Source organism: Gorilla gorilla, chromosome 11, assembly GCF_029281585.2.
Source record: "Gorilla gorilla gorilla isolate KB3781 chromosome 11, NHGRI_mGorGor1-v2.1_pri, whole genome shotgun sequence".
Classification (NCBI taxonomy): Eukaryota; Metazoa; Chordata; class Mammalia; order Primates; family Hominidae; genus Gorilla; species Gorilla gorilla.
Genome location: NC_073235.2, coordinates 127050174 through 127069568, shown reverse-complemented (window position 1 = coordinate 127069568; position 19395 = coordinate 127050174).

Genomic DNA, 19395 nt, shown 5'->3' with positions numbered 1-19395 from the left:
AGATCCTTAATTTAATAACATCTGCAAAAACTCTTTTTCCAAATAAGATCACATTCACAGGTTCTGGGGGTTAGGGTGTGGACATAACCTTTTAGGGGGCTACCATCAACTTACAACAGAGCACTTATATAATCTTTTCTGGTTCAGTCATTTATTTGTATTACGTGTCGCCCTCCCTTTGCCCACTCCGCTGCTTGCTGTCTTTCTCTCTCTCCCCACCCAACTCTCCTCTGTCTTTCACTCCATCAGAGCTAGGATCTATCTGTCATCTCCATAACTGTATCCATAGGACATAAAACAGTGCCTGAACCAGGGAAAGAAAGAATGAAAGATTGGATTTCCTTGGACTGTGGCCCCTTAGCACTTTATCCATAAATTTGGTGCTGCTCTTAACCTGTTGTGTCAGTGTTGGGTATGTATGTACATATGTATAGATCCCTGGTTTTAATATGCGCTCCCTGAGGCCTGTTTTTCATAATTCCAGGCAATCATTTCTGCCCCATAATTCAGAGCAATAAAATTATGTGCCAAGTATTATGCTACATGCTGACTTGGTTATTAATAATAGATAAAGACAAGTATAAATACAGCCCACACATTGCATAGGTTTGATTTTATTTGGATTCCAGCTGTAAATAATTTTGGCTTTCTCCCATTCCTCCCAATATTTTTCTCATATCAAATTACAGGGTAAGCTACCAGGCCTTGAACCACGTGTGGCCACAGCTTTTAAGTATGTTTTTACTCTAACCCTTCTTTTTCAAGTCAATCCCTTTGCCAAATTTTTAATTTTCTTAAATTGGCCCAGAACAATTGAGGCATGAAAAGAAGCCTTCATAGGGACAGTAAAGTAGTTCTAACAGATTGAAAAGTAAGAGACTAAAACTTGTTTTTGACTGCCTTCCATCTAGTCATTTAAAAAATCATAATTACCATGTTCTACCACCTGAGCCGCTGCCTCATCAGTCTGAAACACCTACTGCGAAGAAGTATTAATGGAATAATTTCTAGTGAGACACTTCACAGCCACAAAGATAATTAAATGACGGCACCGATGTCCCACTGCTTTGAGGGTTTGTGTGTGTCCACCCTGTGTACATGGAGGGTTTCCAGCCAGCCTCCCACGAAGTCTGTCTTGATTGCCTGCTACCAAGCAACCACACAGTGCTGGGCACTGAGGAAATATTGGCCTGGTTTGCAGCCATGGGATTTAAATGGATTCTTGGAGCTTTCTGCAAAAGAACAGTTCTCCCATGTTTGAAGAAAGTAGTAGGTGTACTCCAGAGAAACAGGTTTCAATTACATCGCGCATTGCTATGCTAAATGAGCAAGCTTTAAAAGGGCCCTGCAGATGCCACAAAAATGTTTCCCAAGTGCAAACGTGTAAAAACATAAGCATCTTTTTGTAAATGTTGCCCTAAAAAAGCCTGCCGTAGGAATGAAAACCTAAGGAACGAAAGCCAGATTGGGATCAGATCCACGAGATACATAATTAGTGAACATATCGCCTCTTTCGATGGTTACTCATCTGTTTTGACCACACCGACGTGGGCCAGAGTTTGCTTTCAGTCACACCCATGAAAGTCTGGGTGAGTCTGAATTTAATGCCTAATTTGACTTTGTGAATATTTGCAGCTTGCATATAAAGAAGAGATAGTCCAGTGAGGCAGCCGAAGTCAGCGTCATAAGGAAAATTTTTCCCTTTTGCTGTGAGCATCATTTAAGAAAAAGGCGAAAGTATAGCAGTGTCCTGGGCAGTTTTGATTAAGTCTAAAAAGTGCACTCTTTATCGGCACTTGAATTTAATATGGTGAGGCTCCATTCAGTTACGCTACAGACCAGCACGTCTCTATATCGTGGTAACATTAAGATTCTAAGTTTCTGTACCTGTGCTAGGTTTTGTTGGGTTACTTCTGCAGAAAGCCTACAGAAGTGGATGAAAATAGAAAGGTACGTGATGAAATAAATTTATATTCTCTATCCTTTCAGCTGTCATATGAGGCTGTGAACAGTTTTCTTGCCCCAAGTGGCGTGAAAAGGAGGGTATCCAGGAAGAGGAGATGCAGGCCATGTTTTAAATGTATTAAGAAAGAAGTGCTAGAGCCTCAGTTTTCACACAAAGGCAAAGGCTTTCCTTTTTCAATTGAGAGCTCTGTAGTTTCTTTTTCTTTTTCTTGAGATGGAGTCGCTCTCTGTCGCCCAGGCTGGAGTGCAGTGGCGCGATCTCGGCTCACTGCAAGATCCGCCTCCCGGGTTCACGCCATTCTCCTGCCTCAGCCTCCCGGATAGCTGGGACTACAGGCGCCTGCTACCACACCCTGCTAATTTTTTGTATTTTTAGTAGAGACGGGGGTTTCACCGTGCTAGCCAGGATGGTCTCGATCTCCCGACCTCGTGATCCGCCCGCCTCGGCCTCTCAAAGTGTTGGGATTACAGGTGTGAGCCACCGCCCCCGGCCGATAGCTCTGTAGTTTCTGTTTAGTTACCCCTGAGTCAGAGTTGCACAAAGACCCAGTGAGGTCACCTGCTGTCGGGTGGATGACTTGGGAGCTGGGAGTGACTGCACGGTACAAGTCTGTTCCATGAGAAACACTGAAGGAAAAAAGGAGTATGTGTCTCTGGATGGTGATTGTATGATGCAGAGGAGGGGAGAAGAAAGGCTTGAGCCTGATGGGAGAGAAATCACATCACGGTAGCAAGATGGGAAAAAAGGAATTGGTCCAAGATCTCACTCTTAGCTGCCAAATGGCCATGGCAACAGGACCTTTTGCTTAGTGTGACAGGAGCTGAACCAAGGTCCCTGGCACTCAGTGAGGGGTTGCCATAGGGAGAATTGTAGGGTTCTGGGCATCTTAAGCACCGGGCTTGGAAAACACAGAGGAGAGCCAGCACCCATTGGCTGTGGGCCTGGAACCAAGGTAAGAAAAATAAAAAGACAAAATGAGCCTGGGTTGTGCGTGTCTGTGTCTGTCTTTGGGATGTGCAATTCTTTGGTAGAATAATAATGATCATGATGGGCACTCAGTATGTCTGAGGAAATAAGATTTTTTAAAGCGTACAATTCAGAGTCTAAGATTTTTACATTTATTAACTCATTTAATTCTTACAACCCTACAAAGGAGGTACCATTATAATATTCCTCATTGGTTAAATGAGGAAACTGAAGCAAAAAGAGTATAAATCATGTACAACTAGTAAGTGGAGCCCTGGCTGTCTGACTCACTGATTCCTGCCTCTTCATGACGTTTGCCACGTGTGGACAGCTGAGCACCGGCACCAAAGAATACCTAGTTCCTAATCCCCGGATCTGTGAATGTTACTTTACATGGCAGAAGGGATTTTGCAGATGTGTGATCAGTTAAAGGTATTGAGATGGGGAGATCATTCTGGATTATCCTGTAGCGTAAATGAATTTATAGAGGGAGGCAGAGGGAGATTTGACTACCGAAGAGGAAGAGGGTGGTGGGATGTGAGGATGGAATCATGAACCAAGGAACGCAGGTGGCTTCTAGAAGGCAGAAAAGCCAAGGAAGCACATTCTTCCTTAGAGCCTCTAGGAGGAGCTAGGCTGGCCAACATCCTGATTTTTGCCTTGTCAGATCCATGTTGGACTCTGGCCTCCAGAACTGGAAGATAATAAATTGATGTTGTTTTAAGTCACTCAATTTGTAGTAATTTTTTATAGCAGCCATGGGAAACTCATACACCGTAATTCTCAAATCTTTTCACAGAAACACATGGAGACGATGTTCCCAGGGTGAACTTATGTTCATGGGCATACCCACACGTTGACACCCTTGACTTCCACTCAATTAAATAGTGTGTAGTGTTTGTGGATAAGCATGTGTGTGTGTGTGTATTTGATGAGGGCGAGGCATGATAAACACATGTTGTAAGTATGTGATTTAGTAGTATAAAAGATCTGAAAATTCATTTTTTAAGAGAATGTGAATATTAATCTAATACATCATTTTAAACCTTCTTATTTTGACTCCACAAAAAATATTAACAAATATACCTATTTGTACTTACCATACCTAATGCCATGGTTTGAATATGGTTTATTCCCAACAAAACTCATGTTAAGGCCTGGTCTCAATGTGGCAGTGTTGGTAGGTGGTGCCTTTAAGTGGGAGTTGGGTCATTAAGATGGATTAACGTCTTTCTCATGAGACTGGGTTAGTTCTCAAGGGAATACATTAGTTCCTTCAAGAGTGAGTTGTCATAAAATAAGTTTGCTTCTTGTGTTTTCCCCTATTTTCACACACCCAGTTCCCCTTTCATTTCTCCGCCATCTTTTGATATAGCATGAGGCCCTCACCAGAAGCCATCAGATGCTGTCTCCCATTATTGAACTTCTCAGGCTGCAGAACCGTGAGCTAAATAAACCTCTTTTCTTTATAAGTGACCTAGTCTCAGGTATTCTGTTATAGCAACACAAAACGGACTAAGACAAGGTAGCATTGAAGAATAAACCCATGTATAGCTTACTTGATTTTTTGTAGTAATATACATTATTATTTACTTTATTAGTTTGATTTGGTGATAATTAACTTCCACTGACACCCACAGAAACGTCCTCAGCATAATTTTTCACTCCAAAAAATGTAAAAATGTAAATGTAGATGGTCTACTCTATCTTTCCATGTCTTTCTTTCTTCTTTCTTTCTTTGTTTCTTTCTTTCTTTCCTCTTTCTTTCTTTCTCTCTCTCTTTCTTCCCTCCTTCCCTTCCTTCCCGCCTTTCCTCCTTTCCTCCTCCTCCTCCTTTTTCTTCTTCTTCTTCTCCTTCTTCTCCTCCTCTTTCTTTCTTTCTCTCTTTCTTTCTTCTTTCTTTCTCTCCTTCCTTCCTTCCTTCTTTCTCTCCTTCCTTCCTTCCTTCCTTTCATTTTTGAGGCAGGGTCTCACTTTATGAGCCAGGATGGAGTGCAGTGGTGCAACCTCTGGGCTCAATTGATCCTCCTGCCTCAGTCCCCTGAGTAGCTGGGACTATAGGTGTGGACCACCATGCCTGGCTAATTTTTGTATTAGTAGAGATGTGGTCTTGCCATGTTGGCCAGGCCGGTCTCAAATTCCTGGACTCAAGCAATCCACCCACCTTGGCCACCCAAAGTGCTGGGATTATAAGTGTGAGCCACTGCACCTGGTCTCTTGTCCTTTTCTTAATAAAGATGTATCCACAGTTAGAAGGATGAGGAAAAGGGACAGAAAAACAAAACTCACAATTCTGTACATCAATCCCAGGTCACCATTAGAGATTGGGGTCCAGGGATGTTTTCATTCTGTTTCTTTTTTTTTTTTTTAGTTTTTTATTTATTTTTTTATTTTTTATTGATCATTCTTGGGTGTTTCTCGGAGAGGGGGATTTGGCAGGGTTACACGACAATAGTGGAGGGAAGGTCAGCAGATAAACAAGTGAACAAAGTTCTCTGGTTTTCCTAGGCAGAGGACTCTGCGGCCTTCCGCAGTGTTTGTGTCCCTGGGTACTTGAGATTAGGGAGTGGTGATGACTCTTAACGAGCATGCTGCCTTCAAGCATCTGTTTAACAAAGCACATCTTGCATGGCCCTTAATCCATTCAACCCTGAGTGGATACAGCACATGTTTCAGAGAGCACAGGGTTGGGGGTAGGGTCACAGATCAACAGGATCCCAAGGCAGAAGAATTTTTTCTTAGTACAGAGAAAAGTCTCCCATGTCTACCTCCCTCCACACAGACGCGGCAACCATCCGACCTCTCAATCCTTTCCCCACCTTTCCCCCCCTTCCACTCCACAAAACCGCCATTGTCATCATGGCCCGCTCTCAATGAGCTGCTGGGCACACCTCCCAGACGGGGCAGTGGCCGGGCAGAGGGGCTCCCCACCTCCCAGCAGGGGCGGCCGGGCAGAGGTGCCCCCCACCTCCCGGACGGGGCGGCTGGCCGGGCGGGGGGCTGACCTCCCCACCTCCCTCCTGTACGGGGCGGCTGGGCGGGCAGAGGGGCTCCTCACTTCCCAGTAGGGGCGGCCGGGCAGAGGCGCCCCTCACCTCCCAGACCGGGCGGCCGGCCAGGCGGGGGGCTCCTCACTTCCCAGTAGGGGCGGCCGGGCAGAGGCGCCCCTCACCTCCCGGACAGGGCGGCTGGCCGGGCGGGGGACTGACCCTCCCACCTCCCTCCCGGACGAGGTGGCTGCCGGGCGGAGACGCTCCTCACTTCCCAGATGGGGTGGCTGCTGGGCGGAGGGGCTCCTCACTTCTCAGACGGGGTGGCCGGGCAGAGACGCTCCTCACATCCCGGACGGGGCGGCAGGGCAGAGGTGCTCCCCACATCTCAGACGATGGGCCCCCGGGCAGAGACGCTCCTCACTTCCCAGATGTGATGGCGGCCGGGAAGAGGCGCTCCTCGCTTCCTAGATGTGATGGCGGCTGGGCAGAGACGCTCCTCACTTTCCAGACTGGGCAGCCAGGCAGAGGGGCTCCTCACATCCCAGACGATGGGCGGCCAGGCGGAGACGCTCCTCACTTCCCAGACGGGGCGGCGACCGGGCAGAGGCTGCAATCTCGGCACTTTGGGAGGCCAAGGCAGGTGGCTGGGAGGTGGAGGTTGTAGCAAGCCGAGATCACGCCACTGCACTCCAGCCTGGGCACCATTGAGCACTGAGTGAACGAGACTCTGTCTGCAATCCCGGCACCTCGGGAGGCCGAGGCTGGCCGATCACTCGCGGTTAGGAGCTGGAGACCAGCCCGGCCAACACAGCGAAACCCCGTCTCCACCAAAAAAATATGAAAACCAGTCAGGCGTGGCGGCGCGCGCCTGCAATCGCAGGCAGTCGGCAGGCTGAGGCAGGAGAATCAGGCAGGGAGGTTGCAGTGAGCTGAGATGGGAGCAGCAGCTTCGGCTCGGCATCACAGGGAGACCGCGGAAAGAGCGGGAGAGGGAGACCGTAGGGAGAGGGAGAGGGAGAGGGAGAGGGAGAGGGCGAGGGCGAGGGCGAGGGCGAGGGCGAGGGCGAGGGCGAGGGAGAGGGAGAGGGCGAGGGCGAGGGAGAGGGCGAGGGCGAGGGAGAGGGAGAGGGAGAGGGAGAGGGCGAGGGCGAGGGAGAGGGCGAGGGCGAGGGAGAGGGCGAGGGAGAGGGAGAGGGAGAGGGAGAGGGAGAGGGCGAGGGCGAGGGCGAGGGCGAGGGCGAGGGCGAGGGAGAGGGAGAGGGAGAGGGAGAGGGAGAGGGCGAGGGCGAGGGAGAGGGAGAGGGCGAGGGCGAGGGCGAGGGCGAGGGCGAGGGCGAGGGAGAGGGAGAGGGAGAGGGCGAGGGAGAGGGAGAGGGAGAGGGAGAGGGCGAGGGCGAGGGCGAGGGCGAGGGAGAGGGCGAGGGCGAGGGCGAGGGCGAGGGAGAGGGCGAGGGCGAGGGAGAGGGCGAGGGAGAGGGCGAGGGAGAGGGAGAGGGAGAGGGAGAGGGCGAGGGCGAGGGCGAGGGCGAGGGCGAGGGCGAGGGCGAGGGCGAGGGAGAGGGAGAGGGAGAGGGAGAGGGCGAGGGAGAGGGAGAGGGAGAGGGCGAGGGCGAGGGCGAGGGCGAGGGAGAGGGCGAGGGCGAGGGCGAGGGAGAGGGAGAGGGAGAGGGCGAGGGCGAGGGCGAGGGAGAGGGAGAGGGAGAGGGAGAGGGAGAGGGAGAGGGAGAGGGCGAGGGCGAGGGAGAGGGAGAGGGAGAGGGCGAGGGCGAGGGCGAGGGCGAGGGCGAGGGCGAGGGAGAGGGCGAGGGCGAGGGCGAGGGAGAGGGAGAGGGAGAGGGAGAGGGCGAGGGCGAGGGAGAGGGCGAGGGAGAGGGAGAGGGAGAGGGAGAGGGAGAGGGCGAGGGCGAGGGAGAGGGAGAGGGAGAGGGAGAGGGAGAGGGAGACCGTAGGGAGAGGGAGAGGGAGAGGGAGAGGGAGAGGGAGAGGGAGAGGGAGAGGGCTCATTGTGTTTCATTTCTAATTCAGAGCTAAGATGATCAGAATGCAAGTGATGGGAAGTGGGGTTATGATTGGAATAACCTGGAATATTAATTGATAAAAACTGTAAACTTTGGTTCTATATTATTAATTGTAAAACACTAGCATTTTGTCAAACAGCCATGGACACAGACATCCAGTGTTCACTGGGATAGACAGGAAGGTACATTTCTCTTTTGCACAGCAACCAGGGTCCTATCATATTGCACAGGTTGGGTGTGCACACTTGAGGAACTACCTTCATTATTTTTGCATTTTTGGATTCATGTTAGTTAAGATAACTTTTCAGAGGGGACAGTTGAGGGTTGCAAAGAAAGTTTTCCTTTTTCCAATTTACACAAGGATGCCATATAGGCTAACAAGAGGCCATGAGGGCATTTGCCCAGACATGGTGGGAAAGGGCCAGTGGCAGAAAGCAATGGCCTTATCAAGGCCATTTTTACCCAGAAGAGGTAAAGACAGCAACTGAGAAAAGGCAAGAAAGACACCTGTCATTGCATATGAGCCTCACAAGCCCCAGTCTTAGTGGGACTACCTAGAATTCCTTTGTTAAAAATCACTGCAGTCATTTTTATGTAAGATGACTCATGTACATCACAGGGACATGCTGATGCCTAATTGATATTAGTGTTAAGTGGATTCTTGTTTGTGTAATACTTTATTGATCATAAAAATTATCTTTAAGTGGAAAAACAATAATCCACAGAAGCAGTCAAACTATATAATATAAGGATAAAAAATTTCTAAATACTTTTGCTAATTTTCATTCCTAGTTAAACTTTATGCCAAGCAAACTTGCAACCTACTAGATTGTCATGAGGCCAAGTTAGTTGGCAACAAAATGTAAGTTGCCCACGTATATAATTGAGCTCTCCAACTATAACAAGTTCTCATGTTTCATTTCACTCTTAGAAGGAATTGTGTGCAGTAAAGACTCATAATTTGTTCTATTGGAGGCTAAAAAGCTTGTCAGGTGGCAATGATTTACTTGAATTAATCAAGAATGTACTAGTTTAAAAAAGTGATTTTTAAGTCTTTATAAATCTCCAAATTAACACTGAATAAAGAAATGTAGAACATATAAAAGGAAATAAAAATGTTGGATTCTTTTCTTTTTCTTCCTTTTTTTTTTTTTTTTTGAGACAGAGTTTTGCTCTTGTTGCGCGGGCTGGAGTGCAATGGCACCATCTTGGCTCACTTCATCCCGTGCCTCCCAGGTTCAAGGGATTCTCTTACTTCAGCCTCCCAAAGTAGCTGGGATTACAGGCATGCACCACCATGCCCAGCTAATTTTTGTATTTTTAGTAGAGACAGTGTTTTACCATGTTGGCTAGGCTGGTCTCAAACTCCTGACCTCAAGTGATCTGCCCTCCTTGGCCTCCCAAAGTGCTGGGATTACAGGTGTGAGCTACTGCGCCCAGCCTAAAAATGTTAGATTCTATCCACAATGGAAATCTCTTCCCAGAATTAATCTCTCCTTTTCCTACCTTCCCATATTTCCTTGTATCTCTGCAATGGCAATGATCACAGTTTGTCTTATAATCTATGCTATGTTGCACATGTACCTGATTCCTCTAAGGAGTAATGAGGGGTGATGAAGACTAAAGATTATTTTAAAAATTATTATATTCTCTAAATTACACAGTAGAATGTTTAGTTCATAAGAGATGTTACATAATAATTCTATGCATTATAGTTGGCAATCATGTCTATGGGTATAAATTTATTCTAATCATGTTGAAAATATCAATATTTCAAAACTGTCTTGAACCTTATTAAAATGATGTTTTAAAATGTAGATTTCATTATTATTCAATTATGGATATTATTCATACTTATATTATGATTCAATTGTATATAATTTAATTATGGTGAGGCCAACAGATCAGGAGACAACTGCCAGACTGCCATTGTAAAGATAGCTATTGCTCACAGCTCCTGGTGGAGGGGGCATGCCACACCATTCACGGCCACATGGGGGAGCACTAGGGCAAGTCAGGAGGCAGAAGGGGTGAGGGGAATAGTGGGCGAGGACCTTTATCCTGGTTTCCCTGGTGGGGTGGGCTAAGCAGGCTTAGGATTGGCTAGTTTGAATAATTCCAGTGAGCTCTGGGGTGGAGGGACTGCGTCTGGTTGTGTGGTATTTGGCCCTGGGGTGATTAGGGCAGGGGAATATTGGCCTGAGTCTGAGGGCCCTATGACAGATGCTAAAGGAGGTGGCTGGGTGTGGGCTCTGGAGTCGTTGCTTGGCATCTGAAAGGTGCACTTGCAGGTGAGTCCTTTACTATCTCTAGAAATTGGCTGGCCTGATTCAGGCAGTCTCTCTACAGTCAGCAAAGTCCTAGATGTCAAAGCATCAGAATAAAAAGACACACTTAATACAAGTGGGGAAACTGCTGCCCAACATATAGAACAATCAGAATAGGAACGGCTAACACGCCCAGAATATGTGATTTGTGCCTGGCCTTGTGCCATGTGCTGTGCACCTGTGAACCCAGTTCATTCCACACGACCCTCGGAGCTGTGCTGTTTTAACTTGCCCAGCAGCATTCTGCTGGTAAATTTCTAAATTAGAAATTTAGAAATTTCTAGACAGTCTGTCTCTCAAGAACCAAAAGGAAACAGATCTTTTTTTTTTGAGACCGAGTCTGGTTCTGTCACCCAGGCTGGAGTGTAGTGGTGCGATCTTGGCTCACTGCCACCTCTGCCTCCCGGGTTCAAGCAATTCTCCTGCCTCAGCCTCTCAAGTAGCTGGGACTACAGGTGTGTGCCACCACGTCTGGCTAATTTTTTGTATTTTTAGTAGAGACGTGGTTTCGCCATGTTGGCCAGGCTGGTCTCGAACTCCTGACCTCAGGTGATCTGCCCGCCTTGGCCTGCCAAAGTGCTGGGATTACAGGCGTGAGCCACTGTGCCCGGCCAGGAAACATTTTTAATGCAGGTGGCATGGGGCGGTTAAAAGAACATAGCATCATAGAGAGGATGAGCTTAGCGAGAAGGTGGGTGCAGAGTGGACTATGCATTCATCCGAATGGAGAGAAGAATGAAAGAATGTTTCTAATAATGAAATGTATGTACACACAAAATTTCATTAAGCTAAAAGAAGTGTATACTCTTAATGATACTCCATTCTGATGTTTGTTCTCCATTTGTCCAAATGAACTCAAATTAATTGCCTTACATTAAAATGTACTTTTCATTTATTTATTTTAAATTTTTTAAATTTTTAAATTTTACTTTTTGAGACAGAGTCTTCCTCTGTCACCCAGGCTGGAGCACAGTGGCACAGTCTCGGCTCACTGCAACTTCCACCTCCAAGGTTCAAGTGATTCTCCTGCCTCAGCCTCCTGAGTAGCTGAGATTGCAGACACACACCACCACGCCTGACTAATTTTTTTGTATTTTTAGTAGAGACGGGGTTTTGCCATATTGGCCAGGCTGATCTCAAACACTTGACCTCATGATCCGCCTGCCTCGGTCTCCCAAAGTGTTATGATTACAGGCATGAGCCACCGCGCCCGGCCAAAATGTACTTTTTCTTAAGGAAAAATGGAAGGGGGTTGGCTTCAGCAGTGGGTGGGTTTTGCCGGTTTCCCCAGCCAAAAGTCTCAAAGTGTTATGGCCACTTGCAGGTCAGAGAGGATATCCCTTCTGAGGGGTCAGAGTAGGGACAGGATGCGTGGAGGTGATGTGATGGTGGGAGGTCCACTTTAAGCCAGGCCACCTGCAGTTCTGTCATCGGGGGCACAAAGATGGAGAAAATGAGGCTGGCACCCAGGCCACTGCAACTGGCCTTAAAGAATCCCTACCATTTGTGGTAATTTGTCACAAGGAAGCCAATTTTAGACCATGTGCATCTTGGAAAATTCCAAGACCATGTCTTATTGGAGCTATATCCAAGCCAGTGTAGCCTGAGACCATGCCAGGAACCCACTCAAGAGTCTATCTTCTTCTAGAAGACTAAAATACGTGTCGAGGTAACCCCGCAAGGTCTATATCAAAACCAAGAATCCTTGGGCTTCCTGTCGCATAGCATTCAGTAAATATTTACCCAATTAATTCCGTTTCATTGAAGAAATCTTGACCTGCACAGGCAAAAGGTGTCACACATCCACAATGTATACTCTCACTGTTTTAATGAGTATTTGCAAGTTCCCAGGGCCTTGTGTGCATCTGTAGTGAATGAGCGGGGTACTATCGCCACCTTGTGATGAGAAATGGAAGTATTTTCATTCTGAGAGTTGATTATGCAATGCTTCATTTAAATATGGATTAGTTTCTGTCACTTGCTTTTGATCAGTCCTTTCATTTTCTTGTTTTGTTGTCTTACATATATTTACAAGAATTTGCACTAAATTTAAAAAAATCTGCACTAACCTAAAGTTGGTGAAAAACACCCTCAAACCTTTTGAAGCAAGGAAGGGGCCACTGTCGCTGTCTCCACAAGTCCCTAGCCTATGTTTATTCTCAGATGGGCTGAACCTAGCAGATTTGGGGCCAAATACCCAAAATACCAGGACATCTGTTGTAATTCCTAGGAACTCCTGACCATTTTAAGCATTCCTTCATAGGTAATTATTACAAATTTCTCTGTGTTTGTCAAAGATGATTGGTGCTACCTCCTATATTGATTTTACTCCTTTTTTTTTTTTTTGACGGAGTCTTGCTCTGTCACCAGGCTGATCTTGGTTCACTGCAATCTCCACCTCCCAGGCTCACGCCGTTCCCCTGCCTCAGCCTCCCTAGTAGCTGGGACTACAGGCGTGTGCCACCATGCCCATCTAATTTTTTGTGTTTTCAGTAGAGACGGGGTTTCACCATGTTGGCCAGGATGGTCTCGATCTCCAGACCTCCTGATCGCCCACCTCGGCCTCCCCAAGTGCTGGGATTACAGGCGTGAGCCACCGCACCCGGCTTCATTTTTTTTTTTTTTAAATGAATGAGAGGATTATCTGTTATAAAATCGGGCTGCATATTTTGTAAACCTTATCTACAGAGAACATTTCCAACCACTGGAAATTAAAATAAGCAAAATATTACTAACACGGAAAACTTCACATTGATTCTAAACTAACATAAACCTTTTTAAAATGTATCAGAATCTAGCTTGTTTTACCCCCAAAATAGGACGTTCATAGATTTTAAGTGTGATCCATCTCCTATGCAATATTCAATCATTTTATTCTCATGAATTGCTGCATGGGCTCTGTAATTTGTCTGCCTCTTGAAGGCTCTCCATGTGGCTGTGACACTATCTTGGAGAGAGGTTGCTGTTCTCATAATATTTCCTCCTGGTCTTTTATTATTCCTATTTCACCCTTCTCATCACCCTCTCACCCCGTCATTGCTAACACCCATAACTTTTAAGTGTTATTTAATATTGAGCAGGAAATATTCTTTGTTGAACATGGAAAGAGTATGTATTTGTAGGGGGCAAAAACAGGCCTTTTTGCTTTTTGCTTAAAAATAGAATCTAGGTCTTGTTTGTGGCAATAATTTAGATAAATAAAAAAATTAATCAGGATCCTAAAATATGGAAGGTACCTGGTATTTAAAAGGAAGAGTTGCCTGACAATATCTTAAACAGCTCTATAGTCTTAATCTTCTGGGGAGAAACACGAAGGAAATCCATCAAGAAATTATATCCTGAGTCATGTTAAAACCACTCCCTCCTATTCTAATATGGCTCATTGGAACCCGAGTGGAAACAGGACTGGGAAAGAGGGCTCATTTCGCTACTCCAGAACAATACTTGGCTGATGGAGTCCTTTGGGTTTCCTGAGGGTATGGATTCAGGGCCCTGCTCACCCTGTACATCCCTCTGTCAGAGCGAGGTGGATATCCTGAGTGTGATCATTGATTTCTGGACCTGTGCAAAGACAGCATGTCTTAGGCCCTCCTTAGAATCATGTCCTCCTATGCCTTAACACGATAGCATCCCTTTTGGGTTCTAGCTCTGAAAAAGTACGAGCAATTGAGAGGCCAATGAGGGCAGAATTCCCACATCATTAAAAACCCCCAATACCACCCTGACCTTTGAAGATTTAACCTTTGTACAGCCCCAGCTGAGTTCTTGCTGGTTAGGAGGTGCTAAGTGGACACATTTCTCCCAGGCTGTTTGAGGAGGCTCTGAATGCCCTGGGGAGTTAGTACACAGCTCCCACTGCACACCCACAGGCTCAACGGGTGCTCTTCAACTTCCCATGTGGTTTCTTATTGTCCCAACTAAATGAGAAGCTCTTTCATGGGCAGGGAAGTTGTCAAGTCCCTTTAACTCTCAGGGAAGCTCAAGAAATTTATGGGAACTCAATACATGGTTGGGACTGATAATCACATACAGAATGAAGAATGAGGAGGATGGAGGAGGAAGAAAAAAAGGAGGAGGAGGAGAACAAGAGGAAGAGGAGAACAAGAGGAGGAGGAGGAGGGAAGAAGGAGGAGGATGAGGAGTTTTTGAGGGATAGTTCTCAATAAAACCCAGGGCATCAGAAGAGTGAAACAGGGAGTCAATGTTCAAAAGCCCTGAATTGGAGCAGAACGATCGCACCTACTGTGATCTTGTCATCTTAGGTTTGGGGTCTTGGATTATCCACCAGCAGACAACAAAAAGTGAGGCAGCATTGTTCGTAGGCTAGGAAAAAAGTCAAACCAATTGTTCCAAAGCTGGTAATAGAGGAGTTTCTCAGCACCTCCCTCCTGCTCTCCCCCCACCCCACCCCGGGCTCCCACAGCTCCCGGGAATCATCAGCCCAGGGCATCCACACGGAAGAACCGGGTCAGAGGCCGCTAATAGACTAAGAGGCATTGCTGATGGCAGAGTTCCAGATTTCCCCCTTTTCCAGATTTAGGCATTTTTATTTTACAAGAATATCCCCACAGAATGGTGATCAGGCACATCTTAAATTTCTGACATAAAGAAGCCCAGGGGCCAAGAATGCCTGGGAGGCCCTACATCAGGGCGGTGATGGTTGCAGTAGAAATAGCAGCAGCACCAGACAGCACCACTCCAGCCAAGGCAGCCGTGGCCTGAGCTCCTGGGTGGAGGCTGCTGCTGCTGCTGCTTCTCTGTTCCTACGTTCAGAGTTTCATCCCCAGATGGAGGCGATCTGCTCCACCGTCGACAGAGAAGGATGAAAATGACCAATGGCTCCAACAAAAGCTTGACTGTTTTAGTAATGATAGTGGGCAAGTCTGGCAACAGGTAAAAAACAATGACCACGGTAGGTGGTGACAGGTAAGGCATGGTGCCAGCTCTGAGGTCTCGTTGGTGGAGCTCTGGAGAGGATGGGAGAGGAGAGGAACCAGGGTGTTCTGCAGACCTCCTCTGGGCCGGGTTCTGAGATGGCCATTTAGCATCTTTTTTTTTTTTTTTTTGAGATCGGGTCTTACTCTGTTGCCCAGGTTGGAGGGCAGTGGCACGATCTCGGCTCACTGCAACCTCCACCTCCTGGGCTCAAGTGATCCTCCTGCCTCAGCCTCCCAAGTAGCTGAACCACAGGCCTGTGCCACCACACCCAGCTAATGTTTGTACTTTTTTTTTTGGTAGAGATGGGGTTTCACCATGTTGGCTGGGCTGGTCTTGAACTCCTGACCTCAGGTGATCCACCTGCTGACCTCAAGTGATCCACCTGCCTCAGCCTCTCGAAGTGATGGGATTACGGGAGTGAGCCACTGCTCCTGGCCCCATTTTGCATCTTATCACACTAATTTATATTTACTTTTAATTATGAAATCTTTCAAATATGCAAAAGAGTACAGAAAATAATATCACAGCCTCATGTAATGACACCTACCTAGAACAACTGTAAACATTTTGTCAATTTTCCTCACATCTCTTCTGAGGTCTTTTTCAGCATCTGGGTTTTGAAGGGGTTGCTTTGGGGGCATGCGGTAGAGCCCAGCTGCTATAATTTTAAAAACAAATAAACAAGGAAGCCATAGCCAACATTTGGCTGCTGAGAAGGGCAATCGTGATGCGATTCTTGTATCAATTCATATATTCTGTTAATTCCTTATTTTCAAAAGTGCTTTATAATTTTCGGGTTTTATTTTATTTTATTTTATTTATTTTTTTTTTTTTGAGACAGGGTCCTGCTCTATCGTCCAGGTTGGAATGCAGTTTATGGCTCACTGCAGTCTCGACCTCCAGGACTCAAGTGAGCCTCTTGCAACAGCATTCCAAGTAGCTCTCAAGTAGCATCCCAAGTAGCTCAGCATCCCAGCTAATTTGGATGCTGAGGCAACAGGATCGCTTGAGTCCTCGAGGTCGAGGCTATTTTTGTGTATTTATTTTTTGTAGAGATGGGTTCTCATTATGCTGTCCAAGCTCGTCTGGAACTCCTGGCTCAAGCAATCCTCCTACCTTGGCCTCCCAGAGTGCTGGGATAATAGGTGTAAGCCACTGTGCCCAACTTGATTTTCTGTTAAAGAAAATTTGTGATTCCTCTTCCTTACACGTGCTTCTGTTTCCCTGTGTTCTTGTGCGTTTTTATCCTTTTGATGTAGTTGCAACCGTGGTTTCCATGTAATTCTGTGTTCTACTTTCCCTCTGCTATGGCCACAGACTATTATTTCATAAACTTCCATTTCACTACACAGTCAGCATCTATGGTAAATTGTAGTAGCTGCAGGCGATACTGTTGAGCTTATAAGCCCAGATTTCCTTTGGGGGAAATTTAAGTTATTTCTCTTGTTTTTTTTTTTTCCTTTCCACAGTATGATCCTGAAGATTGTTTAGCGGCATTGAACTGAGCTGATTTGTGCTCCCAATTTCATGGCACTTCATCACCATCATTTTATGCTGCAGCCCCTCTTTTATTTTAATTTTATTTTCCTCTCTTTTCACTCCTGGTTCCCAATTTCATTCCCCTCCTCACGTCTTGTATATTTACTATGTGCCCTTCCAAGCGACTTTCAGCAAGTTTCTTTAGATGTGTGTCCAGTGAAAAACATACTGTATTGCTTTTGCTTTAAAAAATGTACTGAAATGGTATTATGCCCTAGATCCACTCTGTTCCTTTTTTTTTTTTAAATTTGAGACAGAGTCTTGCTCTGTTGCCTGGGCTGGAGTGCAATGGCGCGATCTCAGCTCACTGCAACCTCCACCTCCTGGGTTCAAGCGATTCTTCTGCCTCAACCTCCTGAGTAGCTGGGATTACAAGCGCCTGCCACCACACCCAGCTAATTTTTGTATTTTTAGTAGAGACGGGGTTTCACCATGTTGGCCAGGCTGGTCTTGAACTCCTGGCCTCAAGTGATCTGCCCTCCTCATCTTCCCAAAGTGCTAGGATTACAGGGGTGAGGTTTTTTTTTTTTTTTTTTTTTTTAGTGTTATGGTTTGGAGATCCATTCATGTTGCTGTATGTGCAGCTAGTTCCCTCCTTCCTCTCTCCTTCCTCCTGTACAGTGTTATAGTGTATATGTGGTGAACATTTTACTTATCTGTTTCATTTCGATGAGCAGCTTTATTGTCTCTGACTCCTGGAAACCGCAATGCTGTATTCATCCCACTAGTACCTGGTACCTTGGGCATCTGTGAGATAACTTTTCTGGCCTATAGACTCAGGAGTAGAAAAGCTGCGTGTGAGGATATTGGTGTGCTCAATTTTACAAAATCTTGCCAGACTGTTCTCCAAATGAACACATAAACTATGGTCCCACTAACAGTGCATACTTCTTGTTTTTTCACATCTTTGTCAAGAAATGATTTTATCAAAATTCTGAATTTTTGGCAATCTGATGGGTGAAAATAGAATCTCAGGGTTGTTTTAACTTACATTCTTCTGACCCTAGAGAAGGCTCCGTTTTCTTCTCTGAACTGCATTTTAATATTCCTTGTCCAGTTTCCTATTGAGTATCCTGTTTTTCTTCCTCTCTGATTTGCAGGCGTTCCACTGATAGAGCAAAAGTGCTGTAACTTGTCTGATTACTTTCTAGTCACTTTACAGATGGACTATGAACCATTTATGTCTAAGTAAATTGAGACAATTTGTTGCCCTACCATGACCATTAATTTAAATGCTGGGGGAGAAGATCACAAGGAGGAAGACGTTCAGTTAGAATGCTTTCATTTGCAAGTGAGAAAATCACAACTCAGAATAATGTAGACACAAAGGAGGACTGTATTGGCTCACCAAAGTTCAGGGTAGGTCAGATTTCAGGCATGGTGGGATACAGAGGTTTAAAAGAGGCCATCTCTTCATCTCTTGGTTCTGCCTTCTGCATTGGCCTTGCTCCTGGGCAGGCTTCTCCCTATAGCACTAAGGATGGCCCCAGGCTCTCCAGGCTAACGGGTCCTGAGTGCTTGTGATTTCCAAGTAAAAGTGAGGGTTTTAGTGTTATTGAGGGAGGAGTTTGTGCTTAAATAAGATTACTCAGGTTCTAATCCAGGTACGCCAAAATTAAAATTTGATTTTATTAAGTAAAAATTTGGCTTTATTAAAATGTATAACTTTAATAAATTATAAATTTAGAAACCCAGTTCTTCCTTAAGCTTTGAAAATTAAATTATGAATCTTGTCATCTATTTATAACTCTAGCAAGTTTCAAAAATCACTTTTAAGGGTGCTTTTTATAACCTAATAAAATTCCCTTAAACATTTAAACTGTGTTTATAAATGTAATGTATTTTATTTTCTTTGAAATACTTTAAATGCCTGATTAACGCACAAATCTTCTCAAATCTTAGTCTGATAAATCAGATGCATTAAAACTGTACATATGGAGAATCTTAACTTCTCTTCAATGTTTTTATGCCTTTTATGACCTTAGTCAATTTCTCTTATTCCTTTCATCTTAAAGATTCAAGCCTAAATTAATTACTCAAATGCCCTTTTACATTGGAATGACTAGACTAATCTGTTAAGTAAGCAAATTCTCTTAAGCATTAACAGTGTTTATACTACTCAATGTGCACAGATTGTTTTTACTTCTATACTTAATGAGGCTGCATACAACCAGCAGTCTTGGTTGGGGCATAGATCTGGAGTAACATAATGGGAGGGTATTTTTTGCACCATTCACAGGGACAAATAGAACCTTTTTTCATGGCCATTAAGCCAAGAGGGACTTCAAGTCCATTCCTCTCAAATGGAGTGGTCTTAAAGCCTCTTAAAATTATACATTATCTAATTCTGAAATCAGATTTGATCTCAACACTTGGTTGGGTTCAACTCAACCAACAACTAACTCATTAATTCTAATTCTGAATTCTTTTCATATCCCTCCTATTTGGTAAGACCAGGACTCTAATAATTTTGTAAACAAATTTCACTGGATTCTCTACATCTCTAAAGGCTCGGTCAGGCTTTGCAATCACAAACCCAAAGTCATACTAAAGACTGACACTCCGTTGCATAAAAAGCCACTTTCCAGGCATAGCTCCCAGTTCTAGGTGAGAGAACTCACTTGGTTTTATTTCTGTCATGGGCTCAT